This window comes from Lolium perenne, chromosome 4 (genome assembly GCF_019359855.2).
Source record: "Lolium perenne isolate Kyuss_39 chromosome 4, Kyuss_2.0, whole genome shotgun sequence".
NCBI classification, from domain to species: domain Eukaryota; kingdom Viridiplantae; phylum Streptophyta; class Magnoliopsida; order Poales; family Poaceae; genus Lolium; species Lolium perenne.
In genome coordinates this window covers 369,327,795-369,352,887 of record NC_067247.2, presented here as the reverse complement: position 1 = coordinate 369,352,887, position 25,093 = coordinate 369,327,795, and the positions used below count along the sequence as shown (strand labels likewise).

The 25,093-nt window shown below is 50.1% G+C and overlaps 1 long non-coding RNA gene across 2 annotated transcripts; it reads right to left on the bottom strand.

Annotated features, from left to right (window-relative positions):
* Positions 1-388: 388 nt before the first annotated feature.
* Positions 389-2,827, bottom strand: LOC127326889 (uncharacterized). 2 transcript variants are annotated; one of them, XR_007868167.2, is made up of 4 exons: positions 2,438-2,827; positions 2,093-2,247; positions 885-1,620; positions 389-565 (listed from the first exon to the last, which is right to left on the bottom strand). It is a non-coding gene; the product is annotated as an uncharacterized lncRNA (long non-coding RNA). The 2 variants fall into 2 exon arrangements; XR_007868166.2 differs by having other exon boundaries at positions 389-1,620; positions 2,438-2,817.
* Positions 2,828-25,093: the final 22,266 nt, after the last annotated feature.

Genomic DNA, 25,093 nt, shown 5'->3' with positions numbered 1-25,093 from the left:
AACACTGGGCACTACAACAGGACCCCCCCTTCAGCAACGCAATGATGTGTTGCCAAATGTCCATATAAGCGTTGGTAGCATCTACACAAACGAAATTAGTATGCGTTGCCGTAGGTGGCATTGCAAGGATCTACAACAGCACATATACATGCGTTGGTAACAGGCATGAAGAAGCGTTGTAAGATACCAACGTATATCGTTAGAGCCTAACAACCCTTACTATGCGTTGGTGGATTCCCTGTATAATTGGATTTAAAATGGACATAATAGATCATTACAAAATCTCGGAAGATTTTCTAGATAGCTCAAACAATTAATGGTAACTCATATATCACAATAATTAATTATTTGCTCAATGCTGATAGTACACACGACCCACACTATAGTAAAAAAATGATCTCATATATTAAATCAACTATGTAGCTTTACAAAGACATGATCCGATGATTACAATATGTGTATATGGTAAAATGACATTCCAAAACATATTGTATAACTGGTAGAAGCACTATTCTCCAACTTCTTATCAGTATCTCATCCATGCACCATCCATTTATTTAGCAATCTACAACAACAACAAAAACTGAGATAGTTATGGTACCATTAGTGAGATAACAAACAGTCAATACATGCATATTACAATTTAGAATAGCTGCAACAAAATTTGAAGGCCATGAGATAAGTAATCTTTCTTCATGACCACTTCTCTCAATATGGAAGGAACTTGATGATTATCTTCTGTGAACTACGAGGTTAAAGCAAACTGAGAAATCTTTCAGTCATATATTCGTTATATATTTGTTGGCCCAAATTTTTTGATGACATATAATTTCCAGATCCTAGTGATTTTCCTAGGCTGCATCAATCAGTTGAGGAGAGCTTACTTGGGAGTCCAATCTCACTTGCACGAAGTAGCCTGAGGCTTAGTGACTTCAATATTTTGACTAAATTTGTTGTAGTTCACATAGTAGAAGACTAAATGAGTCGAGCAGATAGACCTGTTATACTTCCCAGATTTTATTAGAAGGACAAAAGATGCAGCAACGTAATTGGCTAAGATTCTTTTGTGTTGTGCTGACTCAATGAGCATCCTTCTGAAAATAAAATTGATAGTAGATCTCAAGAAATAGAGGCAATAAGCTGGAGTTTTAAAAAATGCACATGCAGCTAAATGCAGATATATCTGCACACTTCAGCATGTAGGCCAGTAAATGTGACATGCCTAAACTGATATATTTGAGACCATGACAACTTCTGGATAAAAGACATCACCAGGCCGTACAACATAGTTTGATTACTTTCTGAACCCTTCTTATGTACAATCATGGCTTTATATTTCGCATAGTTGCAATGCACAAATACTGAAGATTTACCTCTCTTCTGAAGCTGAGTAAGCACAAGACATATTGAAATTTTAGAACTAATGCGTATAGCTCCATGTAAATATTGTCAAACAGAACTATATATACAGAATTCAGGTACGTATGCGTTAGCTCCATGTAAATATCAACGAAGCCTGGTGAGGGCAATTGGTGTTCGTGTCAGGGTACCTGGGAACAATGGCTTGTGGTTGAGGGTGGAACGGAAGGTGGCGTAGCACAGATGCACCAAGCATGTATCCTAAAATAATGAAAGAACGGATTTAACCAAACAAGGATTGTTGATATTGGATGGGATTTAAATAGAAAAAAGAATAGCACAGTTCTGAGATGTCAAGAATATATTAAATATCTGCATGTTGATAGTTGTGAGATATACGAATCATATAAATATAAAGGTTATAATATGCCTCATATAGCCTTCTTTTATGCTTTTCTAAATTACTTTCATCCTAGTTGCAATATGCATAGATCCTGAAGATCTACCAGTTACGAGCTGGGACAAACACTCAGCATGTTGCCAGAAACAAAGAATTTTTTTATAACCTATGAGGACATATGAAATAAATAAAGGTAAATATTAGATGGAGTCTTTTTTTTTGGACTTACGCGTTCAGTATTATACAACGTATGATAGCAATCAGTAAGGATTCATCACACTGATGAGGAGATACCAATTTTCTTCTCAAAATAAACATGGCACATATCCTGACCTATTAATTGATCCTTGAATTTCTTCGATGACTAGCCATTCCTGGGATAACCGGAGATACCATCACAGCTTATTGAATCAATCTGCCATAACAAACTTCACTGGAAATTTTGATTAATTATCCACGCACATCACATAGCTGCAAGAAACTGAAGCCTGATGGACCACAAGAAACAACGAATGAGAAAAAGGAGGATGCAAATAATCTTCCTGAATTAACACAGATAGACAACATGGTGAATCATCATCATTCATCCAAATCGATCAACATGAATCCAACTAGAGGCAACTTTCATACGCAGAACTAGATGGAAAATTGATGGATGCAAGTCTGAAACTGGATTACCTAGAAAGTCAAAGCGGAGGTCACCGCGAAAGCTCTTGTCCAGCCGGATCTGCGATACCATGACGGACAGCCCTAGGTATCCCTATACGGTATATCAGCGCCCTGATGTTGAGACACAGAAACGATATATCTCAGAGGAGAACTCCATGCCGCGACACATCGTGGAGGCCGACGGCAAGCTAGCGCCGGCGGCGGATCAGGCGACTAATCTATGATGTTTGTGGAGGCTAGAAAAGGATTGGTTTTCCTTTTTTTTTACATGTTTGCCTGCGTGATATTGGGATGGAGTAGGTAGATGTGATAAGGATAAAGTAGGTACGGGATGCATATGGGGGAGGTTAACTCGTCGTGGGGATTATTTTAAAAGAAAAGGAAAAACTCATCGTGGTTAGTGGGGAGGTGGAACCTTGCTACGCATCTTATCACCGTTGGTGGATATGCGTTGCCATACGTATGGTCTCGTTGTAGTGGGGGCGGCTGTACGCGGCCACTGCAGACGCACAGCTGAGCACGTGAGCCGCGATGGTGTGGCGGTCCTGAACGTCTATCTCGTGCGAGCAACTGTGCAGCGAAGCAACTCCAGCCGCGTCATATTTGACAATTTTTCGTTTCCCAGCCGTGTCCTCTAAAACTTTTTTCTGTTCGGCGTGGCTTAATACGGTGTCCGGCACTTCGAGTCCATCCTCGGTTCACAAGGGACGCTCCGGGCATGTCTAACACAACGAAAAGCGAGGCGAGGAGACGCGGACCTGACGTGTCAGTGACACGGAAGTTTAAAACGCCGTTGCAGGCGATGTTAATGGCGTCCAGCTTTTTCAGGTGACACAACGTCTCGTCGTGCATTGCCGCGTGGCTATCCGTGCCAGCATTTATTGCCGCATCGCCTGCCACCGCTATGAAATAAAGAGTGCCCCCTCCTTTCCCTCGTCACGTTCAACAATCCAATCTCGCCGCACCTCCTTCCTTCCTCTCGCCGTGTGTCCTTGCGTCCTCCCGTCGCGTCCAATGTCGTCCTCCCGCAAGACTATCCTCGCCGTGAATGGCTTCGGACGCGGCAGCCTCACAGTGCCGGAGGCGTGGGCGCTATACCACGCGCGGTACCCCGTTCCGCCGGACATGCGGCTGCCAAGCGGCGGCGGCTGGAGGATGGCCGTCAATGGGGTCGGCGTCCCGCCGCCACCAACGCCGGGTAGTGATTGATGGAGGGACGCGATCAGGACCCAGCGCGCGCGCCTCAGCGCCGAGGAGCGGGCCGATCTCACCTGGGCCGCCATCGGCAACGATGCCTGGTGGGAGGACTTCTTCCAGGCGCAACACGACGTCGACATGAATAGCACTGGCGGTCTCATCGGCCAGAGGAACACGTGGAACATGGAGGGGCGCGTCCGTTTCTGGGCGTTCCAGGGCGCACCCTCCTGAACGTCGTCGACGACATCCACAGAGGCGCCCCACGGCTGGAGATGCCACCTTCCCTGCCGCCATCTCCTCGTGCTTCGGCATGCTGGCAGCCGAGGAGGACGTACTCTTCCTCCTCGAACTCTTCTTCCTCAGGGCCATCGTGGTCGACGCCTTCCTCGCACCGCGATACGCCGTACACCGTGACGACGCGCGAGGTGAAGGAGGAGCCCGAGTACACGACGCCGCCCGCGCTTCGGAGGCACGACAGTAGCAAAATCACCATCCGCGAGCCAGAGCGGCAGTAGAAGAGGTGTGCCGGCGCCGCCCTCCTTGTTCTGAAGCAAGAGGTGAAGGAGAAGCAGGACGACGAGGAAGCTGCGAAGGCTACGCAACTGGCGGAGTACGAGCGGCGGCAGCGACAACCATGAGAACTGCCCAGGGTTGCACGCCGTGTTCCTGTTATCACCAGAATTTGACCGGATTGTTGACTGCCAAAACCCACCGGCGGGCAGCGGCTTGTCAACACTGTAGAGCCGGGAAGAGCCTAGAGCTGCGGCTGGCTGAGACCCCTCCGAGCGACGGCCCGCAATGCTCTTCTGGTCACACGCGGCGATGCGAAGTGCAAGGGCGTGCCACCTGACCTATACCTGGTCAGGAAGGTGATGGGGATGCCTCGCTTAGTTTCCTGCATGGCATACACGTAAACATTAAATACGAGCCTCGATCGGCTCTCAGGTTATCCTGTGAATCGGCTCAAAGAGCCGATCCACCCATGATTCGTACGGGGTGCACGAATATATGGTGATCCTGCTTGATCAAGATAAAGCTAATGAGATCTACGACGATTTAGGGTTTTCACCGCATAATCGGATCATCCTACTCCAGGTTGGGCCTCGCGGCCACGCACGGTGATCGTAAGCCGATCCTAAACAAGGCCTAAAAACCAACATGAAGTTGATCCTCGGAACATCCTGTTTAGGACTTGCGAACGCCACCCTACGTGCCGCTGGATCCTCCCCCCCTTTGTAAGGCCTAACTATTGCAGATATTAAACTAATCCTTGCAGAACAAGGAGCAATCGTAACGGATCAGATCTACTAAATAAAGATCAAGCGGGGTGCCGCCCCCACACCTGAGACAGATGTGAGGGCGGCTAGACATGCAAGGGTTGCACTACGTAAGCATGTTATACGAAGAGCTATGCTAACCCTAACACATCTATGATAACTACGTTGCTCGCCATCAAAGACGCTTCAGTACGAGCAACGCATGAACAACGTGGAGCTTGTGCTGCCTAGATCGCAAGATGCGATCTAGGCAGCATGTCGCTTACCTGGTAGAAACCCTCGAGACGAAGGAGTTGGCGATGCGCCGAGATTGGTTTGTTTTGGGTTGAACGTGAGTTGTTGTTTATTCCATAAACCCTAGATACATATTTATAGTCCAGGGGACTTTCTAACGTGGGAATATCCCCACCGTGTACGAGACAAACTCTAACTTTAAATCTAAGATATAATCTACTATAATTAAAGATACACGGGCAAACTAGCCAAAATTCTCCGTGCAAGGCCGCTTCAGAGATCTTCCACGTGTAGTCTTCCAAGCCCATCTCTCTTATGGCCCACCTCTGGATTTGTCCAAAATCTGGTGATAACACATGCCCCCCTGGTTTTGGAAATAATTTTTCCAAAATCATTATGCTTTCCTTCGTCGGGTCATGTCGTGGCAGAGCAGAGCTGTTGCAGTATCCGTTACCATTATGCCCTGTCTTCTCAGCTTCTCTGTAAAATTCGATAGCTCTGGCGTCATCTCCTCGAAAACTATAATGACATTAAATTCCCACCAGGCTTCTCACTATTTAACTGTGCCGATTGATTAGCTCTCTTCATCCCCTTCCTCTGTTCCAGCCATCGGCACCCAAAAAACCCTCTTCTCCTGTAGCAATGTCTTCCTCTTCCTCTACCTTCAATCCCCGCCGAAGAAGAAGAACGAGGACAGCCTTCACTCCAAGGTGAACCCCCTCCCCTCCGCCAATGAGGAGAAAGAAGGAGAAGTAGCGAAGGCCAAGGCCTCCCCATCCGCCAAGCTCCCGCCGAAGAAGCGCTCCCGCATGTGGGCGGACAGCGAGGACGAAGATGACGACGAAGAAGGAGAAGAGGAGGAGGAAGATGAATCTTCCTCTTCCGCCGGGTACCCGCCAACCAAGCGCTTCCGCTCCTGGGCGGACAGCGAGGATGATGATGATGACGAGGAGGAAGAGGCTCCGGCCACGGGCTGGGGCAGCAGCGACGAGGAGCTCCCTGGGAGCAGCGTCGACGACAGCGACGGCGGCGATGACGAGGACAGCGACGACTAGTAGAATAGGACTAGTAGTAGCAGTGCACTAGGCACCAGATCCCCCCTTTTGAGCGCCATCGGCTCTATCTTGTAAAGCCGCTCCTCTGAATTAATGAAATCGGTCTTTTGATTCACCCTTCAATTGCTCCAATTTCATTCCTTCCGCCTGTAATGTCAAGACCGATAGCAATGTATCGGATTTCTTTTCTTTTGGACGCCCATGAAGCCGGACTCTCATGTCGATTAGCTCGTAGGCCAAGAACTTCTCAATTTCAGGCTGCGATTTGGTATTCGACCATAATTTTTCGCAATCCCTTAGCCGATGACTACTCATCGGCTATTTTGAGAATCTAGTCCCTTTCCTCCTCTTGCAGCGACAGGACGGTCCAAAATCTGTAAAAGCCGATGGCCTCCTTTCCTGATTCCTCTCCATAGCTTCGATAATCTTCTTTCACGACCGTAAGCGCCTCCAGAGAGGATCACAATGCAGGATCAACCGATGCAACTCCAATCGGTTTCTTAAGAACCAAATATCCATGTAGTCCGTTGCCCCCCGAGCCTTCATCAAGGCGAGAACAGTAGTGAGCCAACCACATGTGCCACCATCGGCCTCCGAATTGTAATGCAGAATCAGCCGATTCTATCAAAATCGGCTTCCCAGAGAATTTTTAAGGCGAGCTGCCCCCCGAGCCTTAACCAAGGCAAGAAATACCGGCAAGGATACACAAGTCGCTGATCAGCTTTCTTCTACTGAACGTCGATATTGATGTAAACCTTGAGCACATAGCCAGTAGGTCTTGGTCTTGTGTGACTGTACTAGAGTCGATGGCTGCGCATCGGCTTCGCTTCTTGCGCAAAATTTTTTTTTGTTTGGCCGATTTTTTCTCAATCGGCCCCCAAAGTTTCACTGCACACATGCTTACACATGTTTATCTGCACGTGTTCATCTGACTATATGCCCCCGAGCCGACATCTGCCAAATGACTGTAGATATCGGCTTTCATGGTTAGACAGGGCACTGCACTTGCACGTCGGCCTCGCAAAGATTCATGCTGACTTTCATCTGCCGACGTGGCCGCCGCCCAGTGGATCGTTGCGGAACACAAGCAGAATATGTGCAGAGGATAATTTTGGCCGATTGCTGGAATCGGCCTCCACATTGCTTGTTCGATGAAGGTTTTGTAATGTCCCTCCATAAACTTTTTGGGGCCGATCACAAGGATCAGCCTCGCCTGGTTTGCCCATTGGCTTAATCTTGCTACTCGGTCAGGCTGGATAAAACCAACCCAACCTCTGACTTGATGCGCCTGCTGTCGTCCACCTTGAGTGCATCGTATAATCGTGGAGCACTAAGCTCCGTCGGCAAGACGAGCACCATGTTTGTGCCAGCCGAGGTTTCATCATCGGCTTTCTTTTGCTTGGGACGCCACTCCATTCTCCGTGGTCGACCCTCTTCATCCAGGGCTCGCTGAACCTTTGCGGCCAGATCAGGCCGTGCCTTCCTTAGCGTATGCAGGTATAACCTTTCGGCTTCCTCCAGGCCGCGCAACCGCTGAACCCTGCGTTTTTGTGAACGGCTGAGTCCGTCAGGGCACCACCTTGGACGGTGATACCTGTCTTCTTCTTCTGGCCCCTCGTCTTCGGAATCCTCAAGATCTGCCCAACGAGGTGACTCAGCGCGTTTGCTTGGTGGCGGGAGAGGCCCTAAGCGCTCGAACACAGACACGTTGGCTGCCTCCTTCTTCTTCTTGTTGCATTCTGGGCAATTGCCGATTGTGGGCAATCGGCTCATTCCTGAATCCCAGCAGTGTCTGAAGAAAGGGCAGTCCCAGTGTCTGGCGTTGTCATCTTGCTCCCTTGATGTGTCCGTGGCACGGCGCTCGTGCTCCTCCTCATCGCGATCCTGCCGACGATGTCTTCTGGCTTCTCTAGCCAGACGATCTCCTTCATCATCATAGTTGGACCGTCGGCGTTGGTCGTACTGACTCACATATTTGCTGAGGAGGTGATCAGAGAGAGGTCGTTGACATCTTATATTCTTCACCTCTCCCTCTGTGACGTAGCGCTTGCCATCATGATGGAGCCGATCGCGTGGAGCGGCTTCCTCTGTGTCCTTGCTATGAGAGCAGCTGCCCTCATCTCCATCTTTGCCAGAGTGGTTCCCAGGTCCTACCATGTTGATGCTGAACGAGGGACCTGGCTGGCAACCCTCAGGGTAGGTGACTTCCACCATGTTAACGGCGGGGAAGGGTTGGGTGTCGACCTTCATGGCGTACTGGTTGAAAATTAGGTGCCCCTTCTCTATCGCCGCTTGGATGTGCTGACGCCACACCCTGCAGTCGTTGGTGGCATGGGAGAGCGAGTTGTGGAATTTGCAGTATGGCTTTCCGTTCAGCTCTTGCGCCGTGGGGAACTTGAGACCTTCAGGAATCGTCAACTGTTTCTCCTTGAGCAGGAGGTCGAAGATTTGTTCAGTCTTGGTCACATCAAAATCAAATCCCCTCGGCGGCCCTGGTGGCTTTACCCATTTGCAGGATACGGGGGTTCCTCCCCGAGTCCACTCAGCCATCGCTACTTCTTGGTCTCCCGCAGAACTTCGTCTTCCTCTGCATCGACCAGACTACCGCACGCTTGAACTTGTCTTGGTACAGTCCGGGTGGCGCTGTTCATATGCCGATAGTTTCTGAACCATGTGCGCCAAACGAGGGATAATCTGCTTGGGAGGCCATGTCCTTGAGCTGTGTTGCAAGGCCAGCTACGCCAACTCGACCGCTTCCTTCTCAGCTATACGAACCGAATAACATCGGTTCCTAAGATTCCCGAAGCGCTGGATGTACTGTCACCGTTTCTCCGCGCTTCGACGTAGTTGTGCTAGATCGGCAATGCTAGACTCGGAAGCTTCGAATGGTATTGCATATGGAACTGTTCTTCCAATTGCTTCCAAGACCGGATGGAGTTTGTGGCAAAGAGGTGTACCATCCAAAAGCTGATCCCGTGAGGGACCGTGAAAAGAGCCTCACGCGTAGCTGATCCGACACCGAAGCCGGTCCTAGTTGCGCCAAATATCGCCGACGTGCTCGATGGAGCTGGAGCCATCCGATCCACCGAATTTGGAGAAGTCGGGAGCCGATATTTAGGTGGCAGCGGGATCATCTCGTACTCGTCGGGGTACGGCTTGGAATAGCCGATTGCCCTTCTCTTCGGCACCATGCCGAACTGGTCTCTCGCATGGTACTGATCTGATCCGCCGTGGCCGGGCCGCGGGAGTTGCACTCTGAAAGATTCGCCGGGGTGGCGTACTTAGCCAGCCATGTTTGCTTTTCCAGCTCTCGAGCCAACCGCAGGAGCTGGGCTCGGAGTTTCGTCGGGGTGGCGTACTTAGTTAGCCACGTACGCTTCTCAAGCTCGTTGTCGACGTTCCTCCCGTTTGCGCCGGAGTCCCCGACGTTGTGGCCTCGGTTTGAGAGTGGCCAGCTTGCCACAATCCGCACATACGTACACGCGTATCCTTGAGGGATCTCCTTAGGCGCCTCAGCCAAGAACTCGGTAGTCACTAGGGTCACCACCGATCTTGTAGACGACGAATGCCGGTGTAGCCGGCACTTCAGCTGGTGCTGCCAACGCATATGGCAGCGGTGGACGGACTGGAGTGGCAACTCTCCCCGATGCGTCCCGAGAGCTGGTCCCGACGGCGAGTACCGGTGGCTCATGATCTCCTGGATCACGCGCAGGCGAGACGCTCCAACACGTTGACCAAGTTTTCGCAGTGGCGGTGTAGCGAGTGAGCCACCAAGTAGTTGAGCTCCGGCCGACGGGCCCTGGTGCGTTCCTCCGACGGGGCAGAGAGATCTATCCCATCGAGTGCACCTTGCGGTGAGAATCCCTTCCATCTGATGCCATGGGAACGGGTTCTCTGAAAAGAGCCGATGAGGTCGGCTTCGAGGGTGACCTTGATCTCGTCATATCTCTTCTTGAGCTCGTCGAGGGCAGCTCCTCGTAGGTGATCGGCGTGCGTCCGCCATCTCGTATGTAGATGGCGATGTGGTTGATGTAGATGATGGTCCCACCGGCGTGCGTAATGTGTTGACTGCCAAAACCCACCGGCGGGCAGCGGCTTGTCAACACCGTAGAGCCGGGAAGAGCCTAGAGCTGCGGCTGGCTGAGACCCTCCGAGCGACGGCCCGCAATGCTCTTCTGGTCACATGCGGCGATGCGAAGTGCAAGGGCGTGCCACCTGACCTATACCTGGTCAGGAAGGTGATGGGGATGCCTCGCTTAGTTTCCTGCATGGCATACACGTAAACATTAAATACGAGCCTCGATCGGCTCTCGGGTTATCCCGTGAATCGGCTCAAAGAGCCGATCCACCCATGATTCGTACGGGGTGCACGAATATATGGTGATCCTGCTTGATCAAGATAAAGCTAATGAGATCTACGACGATTTAGGGTTTTCACCGCATAATCGGATCATCCTACTCCAGGTTGGGCCTCGCGGCCACGCACGGTGATCGTAAGCCGATCCTAAACAAGGCCTAAAAACCAACATGAAGTTGATCCTCGGAACATCCTGTTTAGGACTTGCGAACGCCACCCTACGTGCCGCTGGATCCTCCCCCCCTTTGTAAGGCCTAACTATTGCAGATATTAAACTAATCCTTGCAGAACAAGGAGCAATCGTAACGGATCAGATCTACTAAATAAAGATCAAGCGGGGTGCCGCCCCCACACCTGAGACAGATGTGAGGGCGGCTAGACATGCAAGGGTTGCACTACGTAAGCATGTTATACGAAGAGCTATGCTAACCCTAACACATCTATGATAACTACGTTGCTCGCCATCAAAGACGCTTCAGTACGAGCAACGCATGAACAACGTGGAGCTTGTGCTGCCTAGATCGCAAGATGCGATCTAGGCAGCATGTCGCTTACCTGGTAGAAACCCTCGAGACGAAGGAGTTGGCGATGCGCCGAGATTGGTTTGTTTTGGGTTGAACGTGAGTTGTTGTTTATTACATAAACCCTAGATACATATTTATAGTCCAGGGGACTTTCTAACGTGGGAATATCCCCACCGTGTACGAGACAAACTCTAACTTTAAATCTAAGATATAATCTACTATAATTAAAGATACACGGGCAAACTAGCCCAAATTCTCCGTGCAAGGCCGCTTCAGAGATCTTCCACGTGTAGTCTTCCAAGCCCATCTCTCTTATGGCCCACCTCTGGATTTGTCCAAAATCTGGTGATAACACGGATCAGAGGTGGGCCGCGATTAAGATGGGCTTGAAGAATATACCTGGAAGAAATACATGAATCGGCCTTGTATACAAAGTTTGGGCTAGTTTGCCCGTGTATCTGTAAATATAGTAGGATACGTGTCGGTTAGATAGAATTTGGCTCGTGCACGGTTGGGATTATTCCCACGTTGGAAAGTCTACGGACTATAAATATGTATCTAGGGTTTATGGAATAAACAACAATCACGTTCATCACAAACCAATCTAGGCGCATCGCCAACTCCCTTGTTTCGAGGGTTTCTTCCGGGTAAGCATCATGCTGCCTAGATCGCATCTTGCGATCTAGGCAGTAACGTTTATTCATTGTTCATGCGTTGCTCGTGCTGAAGCCTTGTTGATGGTGAGCAACGTAGTTATCATAGATGTGTTAGGGTTAGCATTGTTCCGTCGTGTTACATGCTTTCGTCCATGCAACCCTTAGACGTCTAGCCGCCCTTACGCCTATCTTAGGTGTAAGGGTGGCACCCCGCTTGATCGTTATTTAGTAGATCCGATCCGTTATGATTGCTCCTTGTTCTTCAAGGATTAGTTTAATATCTGCATAGTTAGGCCTTACAAACGGGTTGAAGGATCCAGTGGCACGTAGGGTGTAGTTTGCTAGCCCTAGACAGGATGTTCCGGGGATCAACTTCATGTTGGTTTTTAGGCCTTGTCTAGGGTCGGTTTATGATCACCGTGCGTGGCCGCCAGGCTCAATCACGCGTAGGATGTTCCGATTATGTGGTGAAACCCCTAAATCGTAGTAGGTCGTTTTAGCTTTATTTCGATCAAGCAGGACCACCATGTGATCGTACACCTCGTACGAATCATGGGTGGATCGGCTCCTTGAGCCGATTCACAGGATAACCTGAGAGCCGATCGAGGCTCGTATTTAATGTTTACGTGTATACCATGCAGGAAACTAAGCGAGGCAAATCCATCACCTTCCTGACCAGGTATAGGTCAGGTGGCACGCCCTTGCACCAGCATCGGACGTGCGTGCCGAGTCTTTGCGGGCCATCGCTCGAGGGACCAGGGCCAGCCGCTGTCTTGGAAGCCTCCCGGCTCTACTGTGTTGCCCGTCGCTGCTCGCCGGTGGGTTTCTGACCGCAACACATTCTGGCACGCCCGGTGGGACCGTCTTCGACATCAACTGCGTCGCCGTCTACATCTGAGATGGCGGAAGGTACTCCGGTCACGTACGAGGATCTGACTGAGGAACTCAAGAAGAAGTATGACGAGGTCAAAGCTATCCTCGAAGCCGACCTCATCGGCTCTTTCCAGAGAACCCGCTCACACGGCATCAGGTGGAAAGGGTTCTCGCCTGAAGGCGCGCTCGATGGAGTGGACCTGTCTACCCCTTCAGAAGAACGCACCAGGTCTCTGCGTCAGGAGATTAATTTCATGGTAGCTCATTCGCTGCACCGCCATTCTGAGAGCCTGGTGAACACTTTGGAGCGTGTCGCCATTCGGGTGATCCAGGAAATCATGAGCCATCAGTATTCTCCGTCAGGACTAGCTCTGGGGACTCACCAAGGAGAGATACCACTCCAGTCCCGACCACCGCTGCCGTTCGCGTTGGCAGCACCAGAGGTGCCGAGTTCATCGGCATACGTCGTCTACAAGATCGGTGGTGACCCTAGTGATTACCAGTTCTTGTATGAGGCGCCTAAGGAGATCCCTCACGGATACACGTGCACATACGTGCTGCATCGCAGCAGCTGGGTTCTCTCAAACCGCATCGCAACGAGGACTTCTAGAACAGCAGGAGGAACTTCGGAACAGATCTTGAGAAGCGCACGTGGCTAGCTAAGTATGCCACTCCGACGAACCTCCAGAGCTCAACTCCTGCAGTTGGCTCAGAGCTTGAGAAGCAAGCGTGGCTGGCTAAGTATACCACTCCAGCGAATCTTCAGAGTTCGACTCCTGCAGCCATCACCGCGGATCAGATCAGTACAATCTTAAGAGACCAGTTCGGCATGGTGCCGAAAAGGAGGGCAATTGGCTATTCCAAGCCGTACCCCAACGAGTACGATTTGATCCCACTACCACCCAAATATCGGCTCCCCGAATTCTCCAAGTTTAGTGGGTCAGATGGCTCCAGCTCAATCGAGCATGTGAGCCGATATTTGGTGCAGCTGGGCACGATCTCAGCATCAGATGAACTACGTGTGAGGTTCTTCGCACTATCCCTCGCAGGATCGGCTTTTGGGTGGTACACATCGCTGCCACCAGACTCAATCCGGACTTGGAAGCAGTTGGAAGAACAGTTCCACCTACAGTATCACTCAGAGTCTTCCGAGCCTGGCATTGCCGATCTAGCACAAGTGCGACAGAAGCGCGGAGAAACGGTATCAGAATACATCCAGCGCTTCAGGACTGTTAGGAACCGATGCTATTCGGCTCGTGTGACTGAAAAAGAAGCAGTCGAGTTGGCGGTGGTGGGTCTTGCATCACCGATCAAGGATCTGGCCTCCCAAGCAGAGTACCCTTCACTGGCGCATATGGTGCAGAAGCTGTCGGTATATGAACAGCGCCACCCAGAGGTATACCAGGATAAATTCAAGCGTGCGGTGGTCCTGGTTGAGGCAGATGAAGATGAAGGCTCTGCGGGAGATCAAGAGGTAGCAGTGGCTGAATGGACTCGGGGGGCAAGCCCCGTGTCCTGCAAGTGGGTTAAGCCACAAGGTCCTCCAAGAGGGTTTGAATTCGACGTGACTAAAGCTGAGCAAATTTTCGACCTCTTACTTAAGGAGAAGCAGCTAAAGTTACCCGAAGGCCACAAAATCCCCATGGCACAGGAGCTGAACGGAAAGCCATACTGCAAGTGGCATAACACGTTCACCCATACCACCAACGACTGCAGGGTGTGGCGTCAGCAGATCCAAATGGCGATAGAACAAGGGCGGTTAATTTTTAGCCAGTACGCCATGAAAGTCGACACGCACCCCTTCCCCGCCGTTAACATGGTGGAGTGCACTTACCCTGGGAGGTGCCAGCCAGGTTTCTCGTTCAGCATCAACATGGTAGGACCTGGGCACCACTCTGGTAAGGACAGAGACGAGGGCAGCTGCTCTCATAACAAGGACAAAGAGGAAGCCGCTCCACGCGATCGGCTCCGGCACGATGGCAAACGCTACGTCACAGAGGGAGAAGTGAAGAATGTGCGATATCAGCGACCTCTCTCTGATCACCTCCTCAACAAGTACGTGAGTCAATACGACCAACGCCGGCGATATGACGACGACGACGAAAGAGATCGTCTGGCTAGCAGAGACGCTAGGAGAGACCGCCGGCATGATCGCGGCGAGGAGAGATATGAGCGCCATGCCAAGGAGAAGTCAAGGGAACAAGACGACGTGGATAGGCACTGGGACTGTCCTTTCTTCAGACACTGCTGGGATTCAGGAATGAGCCGATTGCCTACAATCGGCAACTGCCCAGAATGTAAAGAGAAGAAGAAAGGTGCAGGAGACGTGTCAGTATTCAAACGTCTAGGGCCGCTCCCATCTCGGAACAAGTACGCTGAGTCCTCTCGGGTGGAAGATCTCGAGGAATTAGAAGACGACGATGAAGAAGAAGAAGATAAGTACCACCGGCCAAGGTGGTGCCCTGATGGACTCGGCCGTTCCCAAAAGCGTAGGGTTCAGCGGCTACGTGGTTTGGAGGAAGCTGAAAGGTTATACCTGCACTCGTTAAGGAAGGCGCAGCCTGATCTGGCCGCGAAAATTCAGCGAACTCTGGACGAAGAAGGTCGACCACAAAAGAAAGAGTGGCGTCCCAAACAAAGGAAAGCCGATGATGAGACATCGGCTGGCACAAACATGGTGTTCATCCTTCCAGCGGAGTTTTGTGCTCTAGGATTGGGCGAAGCACCTGTGGCACAACTTGACTGTGGCCCACGGCCAGTTATCTTTGAGAAGCCACGAGAAAGAAGCTACAGACACCTGAAGGCCCTGTACCTACGAGGTTATATCAATGGGCAGCCTATCAACAAGATGCTGGTGGACACCGGAGCGGCAGTCAACATTATGCCATACTCCATGCTACGTCGGTTGGGACGCTCTAGCTCGGATCTGATCAAGACCAACGTTACACTGAGCGATTTCAACGGCCAAGCATCTGAAGCGCAAGGTGTTCTGAACGTGGATCTGACCGTAGGAAGAAAGACCATCCCTACGACGTTCTTTATTGTCGACAGCAAGAGCACCTATGCTGTCCTGCTAGGGAGAGATTGGATCCACGCCAATTGTTGCATTCCATCCACAATGCACCAATGTTTAATACAGTGGGATGGAGATGAAGTAGAGGTCGTCCACGCAGATGACTCAGCCGAGATTTCAACGGCTGGCATGAACGTTTGGGAGACGGCAGGCCAAGAGCCACTCTCAGGCATCACTTTGGACGACTGCGAGCGCATCGACGTGACGAGAAACGGGGTGAGGCTGGTCTTATCCACCGGCCTGACCGTGTAACAAGAGCAAAATCTATGAACAAGCGTGGCGAGGCCGATCCTTGTGATCGGTCCCAAAGATCTATGGACAAACGTCGCAAAACCTTCATTGAGCGAGTCAATCAACATGGAGGCCGATTCCAGAAATCGGCCAAAATTTTCCTCACTATACGTTCTGCCCGTGTTCAACGTCGATCTAACGGGCGGCGGAAAGCGGGGATACAGGTTTACGTCGGCTGACGAGCTGGAAGAAGTCAACATCAGTCATGGCGATGCCGATGTTCAAGTACAGTACCTTGGCTAACTACAGAGCCGATATCTGCAGTTACCTGACAGATTCGGCTCGGGGGGCACCTAATCAGATGAACATGTGCGACACATGTGCAGTAAAATATCGGGGGCCGATAGAAAAATCGGTCAGTAAAAAAAATCGGCCAGTAAAAAAAATGCGAAATCACAGCCGATGCACAGACATCGACTTGAGAAAAGATGCGAAGACAACAGTATGCAAGTCACAGCCGATGCACGGGCATCGACTTCAGAGTATAAAAAGCCGATGCACAGCCATCGACTTTAGAGTTACAAGCACAAACTGCCATATGCGCAGGCCCTACTGAAGGAAAGTTTCTAAGGCGTGGAGTACACCAGCACGGACGTGATCCACCTCTGCGATCTCGGCCTTGTCATCATTATCCTTGCCAACTGGCCAGAGCTTCAACTGCAGCGTCACTGGGACGTGAGGCTGGATTTCTTCAAGAGTGTTCTTCACTTCCTCAGTGTCTTCGACTAATATCTCAATGGGTGAAGAAAGTAGAGCTTTGAGGCATTGGAGTTGGTCAGCGATGACGCCGGAGCTCGGTTCATCACGTGCTGTGGAGTGGTCCGGCTCGATAGATTCAGGGTCAAACGACAGCAATCCTGAGAGATCATAGCCCTGACAAACAACAAAAGCAGCATAAGTCTGCAGATCAGGGTAAGGGCAAGCCCAACAAAGGGAGCATACCTCTCCTATGACCATGGGAACAGCCGATGACGAAGCAATCGGCTGTGGCGTCTCTGCCTGGGGTTCGGCCAAGGTGGCAACTTGGTCGATGTCACCTGTAGAGGTTGTTACCTCCAAAGTTGTGGAGGGCATCAGAACTTCCTCGACGTCCTCACTGGAAGTTTCATCAGTCTGCAAAAAAAAGATGGTGAGCCGATCTGGGCAGCAAAGCACAAGAACTGAGCCAGGAGGAGTTGGAGAGCTGTTACATTCGAAGTTTCTTGGTTCAAGGAAGGGGTTCGCTGATCCTTCCGAGCCCTCTCGATGCATTGACTCTTGGTGCGTAAGCTTCCTTGCCCTGTTTTGATGGGAGCTTGAAGGGCGGCAGGTTCAGGGGCTGACCTTTTCTTGGGAGCCGATGGTGGCACATCTGGCTGTTTTTGCGTGGTAGTGTCCTCAGAGGTGCCCGAGCTTGAGCCTCGTCGGCTGGACTGCGTCTCCTCGCTGGTATTGTCTTCAGTAGAGGTCTGCAAGAGTAGGATTAAGGGACACTGACAGGCTACTTTTCTCACTGCTGTTCTCGCCCTGACCGAGGCTCGGGGGGCAGCTGACCCTGAAGAATCTGTACTCTTGGGAGCCGATTTTATTCGAATCAGCTGGCTCTGCATCGCAACCTTGTTAAAGGGTGGTAAGTTCCTACGGAAGAGGACCACTGGAGCTGGTGGGAGGAATTTGAACCGGGATCCATCATCATTGACAGGCTCTGGACCATTTTGTTGCTGCAAAGAAACAGAGCGGGATTATAAGTCATCACTGGAAACTATCGCAAGGAAATTTGCGAGCAAGTGGTACCTGTTCGGCAGAAGTATCAGCTTCGGCGTCAAGTTGTTTCAGCAACGGTCTTAAGGCTCTCCTGAAGGCATGGATTTTCCACATTGTCCACCAGATCTCAAAGTCATCAATCGAAGAGATGAAGGATAGATTGTGAAAGACCGATGCGTTGCCATCGGCTCATTGAGCATTGCCCAAGTTGACAATCGGCAAAGTCAGTATGAGGGGAAATCGGCTAAATTAGCATAAGGGAATCGGCAAAATCAAATCAAAAGGGATTTTTCATTGATAGCCGGATTTCTTACATAAAGAGCTGATTGCTCTCAAAAGGAAGTACCAGGGGATACATTGCCCCATCTACTACTACTGATCCTATACTAAGGGTCCTATCTACGGGAGGTCGCTGCCCTCGTCGTCGCCGCCGTCGGCGCTACTCCCGGCTGGCTCGTCGTCGCTGCTGCTGCGGCCGCCGGCTGGGCCCTCGTTGTCCTCGTCCTCCTCGTCAGCGTCTTCGTCGCTGTCGAAGTCGCTGAGGTTCCCCGGCCAGGGGCAGAAGCGCTTGGCCGGTGGCTCGTCGGAGGAGGTGTCGTCCTCCTCCTCCTCCTCCTCTTCCTCCTCGGAGGAGGTGAAGTCGTCCCAGGAGAAGCGATCGTCATCGCTCTCCTCCTCCGTTTCCCCGTCGGCAAGGAAGCGGAGGTCACTTTCCCCGTCGGTCGAGGACTTGTCGTCCTCTGACCAGACGGAGAAGTCGTGACTGGACTCGTCCCCGTCTTCTATGGCGCGGCGAATGTTGGCCTCGTGGGCCTCCTCCGGGTCCCACTCCGGCGTCGGCTCGCGGGAGGGGGAGGACAGGGAAGAAAGACCCGATGAGGCGGAGGAGGAAGAAGACATGGTGGCAGAGGCGGGTTTTTGGAGTGCTAATACGAAGGGGATGAAGAGGTGAAACTGCAGGATGCGGTTAAAATAGAGGGATATAGTGGAGATTCAATGCCACAGCAGTTTCCGAGGAAGTGGTGCCCAAAGAAGAAAAAAAAAATTGCCAGGTCACGCGGAGAAGTTGAGAAGGCAAGGCATCATGATGAAGGATACTGCGACGGTTCTGCTCTGCCACGACATGACCCGACGAAGAAAAAAAAACAGAGTGATTTTGGAATTGACACTTCCAAAACCAGGGGGGCATGTGTTATCACCAGAATTTGACCGGATCAGAGGTGGGCCGCGATTAAGATGGGCTTGAAGAATATACCTGGAAGAAATACATGAATCGGCCTTGTATACAAAGTTTGGGCTAGTTTGCCCGTGTATCTGTAAATATAGTAGGATACGTGTCGGTTAGATAGAATTTGGCTCGTGCACGGTTGGGATTATTTCCACGTTGGAAAGTCTACGGACTATAAATATGTATCTAGGGTTTATGGAATAAACAACAATCACGTTCATCACAAACCAATCTAGGCGCATCGCCAACTCCCTTGTTTCGAGGGTTTCTTCCGGGTAAGCATCATGCTGCCTAGATCGCATCTTGCGATCTAGGCAGTAACGTTTATTCGTTGTTCATGCGTTGCTCGTGCTGAAGCCTTGTTGATGGCGAGCAACGTAGTTATCATAGATGTGTTAGGGTTAGCATTGTTCCGTCGTGTTACATGCTTTCGTCCATGCAACCCTTAGACGTCTAGCCGCCCTTACGCCTATCTTAGGTGTAAGGGCGGCACCCCGCTTGATCTTTATTTAGTAGATCCGATCCGTTATGATTGCTCCTTGTTCTTCAAGGATTAGTTCAATATCTGCATAGTTAGGCCTTACAAACGGGTTGAAGGATCCAGTGGCACGTAGGGTGTAGTTTGCTAGCCCTAGACAGGATGTTTCGGGGATCAACTTCATGTTGGTTTTTAGGCCTTGTCTAGGGTCGGTTTATGATCACCGTGCGTGGCCGCCAGGCTCAATCACGCGTAGGATGTTCCGATTATGTGGTGAAAACCCTAAATCGTAGTAGGTCGTTTTAGCTTTATTTCGATCAAGCAGGACCACCATGTGATCGTACACCTCGTACGAATCATGGGTGGATCGGCTCCTTGAGCCGATTCACAGGATAACCTGAGAGCCGATCGAGGCTCGTATTTAATGTTTACGTGTATGCCATGCAGGAAACTAAGCGAGGCAAATCCATCACCTTCCTGACCAGGTATAGGTCAGGTGGCACGCCCTTGCACCAGCATCGGACGTGCGTGCCGAGTCTTTGCGGGCCGTCGCTCGAGGGACCAGGGCCAGCCGCAGTCTTGGAAGCCTCCCGGCTCTACTGTGTTGCCCGTCGCTGCTCGCCGGTGGGTTTCTGACCGCAACAGTTCCTGGCGTCCATGAATGACAATGACGCTTGGAGGGGCAACGTCGGCGCGACCATCGCCATGTCCATCTGCGACGCGGGGATGCCGCTCGTCGACCTCACCAACGACGACAAAGTTGGGCCAGCAGCGCGGTGAAGGACGATCACGACGAGCGCGGCAAGCATGACATCGTCCACGATGGCATGTACAACTTCCACCAGTACTACGACCCCTCTGGCCGTCACAAGTACTACTAGACTAGGATTTAGAATTAAATTTCATCGAATTTCGTTCGAATATATGTAATATATAGCAAGTTTGAATGAATTCAACTATTTTCGCTTAATTTTTAAAAATCTCAAATTTTCTCTGCGAGACGCGGCTAGGGAGCGACTTCCCTAAACACGGCACGAAGAAAACATATCTACCAAACGCTAAATCCGGCATTATTTGAGGTCGCTTTGAGGGACGCAGTCGGAGACGCTCTTAGGTCGCTTAAGACGATGGAGCTGTTTGTGTCACGCAACGGGATCTCGTGTAGTTCCCATCTGCAATCTAAGCTTGAGGTAGCTAGGAGACTAACACAGTGACACCTAAAAATCGCCATCGCTAGCGATGTATCAGCCTTCTGATGCAAGTGCCACGACTCGTGAGTGCAATTATAGCGGAATCGCATAGAACAATCAGTAAACACAGGATCGCGCACGTTGTTCATTAGATCGATTGGCTCTTGGATTCAAGCTAGACCTTGTGTCATGACTGGTGACGGGCTATCATCATGTCATGTCAGGTACGTAACGTACCAAGTACTAGTTGCGCAAAGCAGCACGGTGCAGTAGGTGGTACGACGGCATCGCGCATGGTGGAGCTTTTGGCGGCACAGGGGACGGCCGGGGACCCGATCGACCAAGACCACCGACCTGGCTGGACAAAAACAAACCCATGCTCGATCACAGCTGTTTTTTTTATAATTTTATAATTTTTCTTGAATTTTAGAAATAATATGCAGATTTATAAATTTGCAAAAATAATACGTTGTCGCTCGAGCCCGAAGCGGTAAGCCCTTTGTGTTTGATTCTAGTGCGATAGGTGCCTAGCCAGCCGACCACGGTAAGGTTTTCTGTGCGGTATGGCGCGAAGTCTCGCACTGTTTGCCTAATTGTGTGGATCCAACACGACTGGGACCTACCACTCTAGGCTGAAGAGTGAGAGGTTACTTTTCTGCTTTTTTGCGAGAATGCTCCTCTCCCTCCCGCCGACTCTTTCCCATCAACTCGTCCCACGACTTCTTCTCGCCCTGACTCTTTCCCACCACTTCTCCCAAGCTCCTCATGTAAAATCCCTCTACGATCTGTTGTGATTTATCTTTGTGTTAGTTGTCTAGTTCCGTGTTACCCCAAATTCCAAACTTGTTATGAGTTTGAGTGGCTCACAAAGCTGGTAGGCCGAAGAAGATGAATGATGCGAGGTTGCCTCCGGGGTTGGAGTCGTGCGGTGTTGGTGCGGCGATCCTTGCAAGGTGAAGGAGGTGACAGATTTTTCTGGTATGTTGTTCATGAAGTTTTTTCACGCCTGACAATTATGAGGATGATCCACCTGTTCCAATTTTGCCATACGCCTGCGGTATGTTCTATAACCATGATGAATATACATAATGTCCGTGTTATTTTTTTATTAACGTTCTTATTTGTGTTGAAGTCTGCTCTGCCCCTTTGCATCTACTATTGTTGGATTTACACGGAGATGATGGATTGGGTGTTGCGTGAGATTCGTGAAAGGAGACGTCGTGCATGGGAAAACAGGAGCGTGGAAAAGAGGCTGCGGCACTGGAGAAAGTGGAGCGCGAGAGAGATAGAGTTTCAAAGACATAGGAGAAGCAACAATGTTTTTTTTTCAGGAGTTAGGGAGGAAAAACAATGAAGCTATACCCCGCATGGAGGATGAGGAACACCATGGAAAGAAGACTCTTGAGGCGGACAGACAGAGAAAGAAATAAAGGGCTCGTGAGGCCGAGGCAGCAGAATATCGTGGTGATGGGAAAGGAAAATAACCATGCTGAACTCAATAGACTTCTGTCCTAGTACCTTAATTGTTGCAAACAGTTGTATCTTAATTAAAGTAGCAGTATTTTAAATTATATGTTTGAATATATCTTAATTTCAGTTGTATTTTAAATTCTAGATTTGAATCTATCTTCATTTTAGTAGTATTTTAAATTCTACATTTCAATCTGTGCGGTGTCAAAATGAAAAATTCAGCCTGTTAATAAAAATTATAGCTTCTTAATAAAATGGAAAATTTATATCCCACGCTGATGTCGCTTCATGCCAGATCTAAAGGTTGCCTACCACGCCATCCTCGGACGGTAGGAAGAACCACTCAGGCCTCAAGCGGTATAGCATTATTTTTGCAAATTGTTAACTCGTATTATTTCTAAAATTCGAGAAAAATATTTAATCTTTTTTCTCGCACCATCTATATGGATGACTAAGCGACGAGTGGTGTGGTGTGCTCCAAGCCGCTTATAATTAGCAGAAAACTGGCCACTTCTACCGCACATTATTACACAATGACATTGCCGTGCAGCAGTGAAGAGATCGAATGACAGGGGAGTTTCACTTGTTAATTATAACTGATCAAGAATTTTGCACGGTTCATCTCGTTTACACAGTGACAGTACATGCGTTATCGCAGCTAGCCGTTCGGATCAGGGGAGCCTTCACTTAAGTACATGATAGCTACCTGGCGGCAGGAAGGCCCCGGTCGATCGTCGTTTATCAGGTAGAGCTCACCACGCGACTTCTGTATGTCCATGCATGCGAAGTGCTACGCCGCTTGCTAGATAGGTAATTGACTCGGATTTATACGTGTGCACCTAGTCGATGGGTTTCCTTTTGGCAGGTCGTTTTTGGTGGCTGTTCCTGCCGTGCGACTAAGCTAGACTGCCACGAGAGATAGTAGTAGTATGACGTGATGGATCGATCTCGATTCATAATTGCATATCAGGCAGTGATGGTTTGGTTTTCAGATATATAAGACCGCTTTGTTTGACATTTAGGGCGTGTTTGGCAGCATGCATTCAATTCGTGCCTCACTGCGCTAGTGCGATGGACTCACATGCGCGTCACGAACGGGCCATGAGCCATAAAAACCGAGTCGTTTGGTAGGCTGTGCGGTCTTTTACGCGCCGAAGAAGGAAGGCAGAACCCATCGTTCGATTACATACAAGCCCAGTTCTAGCCTCACCATTTATCCACATGGTGACCTTACCTCTCACCTATTTGGCATGTCGCTGATCACGACGGCAGACACCACCATGGCATCGCCGTCACGCCAGTCAAAACCATCACCACGTCGCCGACCACGAAGACGAAGAACACCATGACACCGTCGGTCACGCCGGTGACAAGCATGAGCACGTCGCCGACCACGAAGATGAAGACCACCGTGACATTGTCGGTCACGCCGGTCACAAGCATGGGCACGTCGCCAACCACGTAGATGAAGACCACCATGGCACCGTCATTCACGCCGGTCAGAAGCATCACCACCTCGCCGACCACGAGGACGAAGACAACCATGACGCATTCGGTGACGCTGGCCACAAGCATCACCATGTCGTCGACCACGAAGACGAGACCACCATGACACCGCCGGTCACAAGGATCACCACGTCGCCGACCACGAAGACAAACACCACCATGACACCACCGTTCACGCCCGTCACAAGCATAACCATGTCGACAATGACGAAGCTGAATACCACCATGACACCGTCGGTCACGCCGGTCACAAGCATCATCACGTCGTCAACCACGAAGATGGACATCACCATGCCGTCACCACCATGGATTATCACCTCTCACTTCTCAAAACGTTTTTTTATGTCCAACTCCACACCAGTGCGCGCCTACCCTCACTTTCAACAGACATTGGAAATCGTGTATAATCCTTCTGGCCAAATTGTCAGCTGCAACTTGTTGTATTGTGTTTCCAAACACCCATCACCTATCGATAAATATAGAAATTATTTTTTTATTCGAAAAAAAGAAACTTGAGTCTGATTCTATTTTATTTATTAGAGCTATTCTTTTCCTATTTGTTTGTATATATTTCTTGATGCAATTTGTCTTTTTATCTTCCTATCGACCACCCCTTAGTAGGATACCATCTGCTTCGGATTTCCTTGTTATCTCCTTCGTCGGATTTTCAGGATCTTCATGTTTATGTTTGCTTTTGCAGTCTTTTTATTTTCGAGAACCATCTGCCGCCACTTTATTGAACAGCTAAAAACATCGGGATACAAGATTCATCAGGCATCTGGGCTAGCCAGACATGGCGGCCGGTGTCACGGGAGACATAAGACCTTGCAAGGCCATGCGCTTCCGTGTTTGAGGATCTTCGCTCGTGAACAAACTCTAGTGCAGCGAAGACACGAGACCTGGAGTTGATCTCTTTCATTACACTACTAAATCTGCCAAAGTAAGGTCCCTTCATGCTATTAACGACCTCCAGGCAATCAGTGGCAATCCTTGCTCGTGTGATATTCAGATCTTCAGCTAGGGATAGGGCCTCTCTGCAAGCCATAGCTTCCAACGTGGCAGGGTCATCAATTCCTTGAATGATTACTGCCGAAGTTCCGAGGAAGTCTCCATTCTCTGCTCGGCAAACCGCTGCAATGGCACCAGCTTTGCTTGTTTTCTTGACAGCAGCATCGACGTTGAATTTTACAAAACCAGCCGGAGGAGCAATCCATCGCTTCACGGTGAATTTCCTGCACGGACTAATAATGGGTTTGCTTGGCAATGCATACTCCAGATCATGGATAAAAGACTCCACAAAGCAGTGCGTGGAGAGAGGGCTTTGGTAGACGCCTTCATGAATCGCTTTATGCCTCGAAGCCCAGATCGCCTAGAGTGTGACAAAACAGTAGATCAGCTCATCATGCTTCAGGGTATTGATCATTGTGAAAATCCACTGTTTGGCTTCTGGCTCAGATGTGTGCATCATATGTTGTGTGATCGATGCAGGGGCTAAAGCCCATACACATTTACT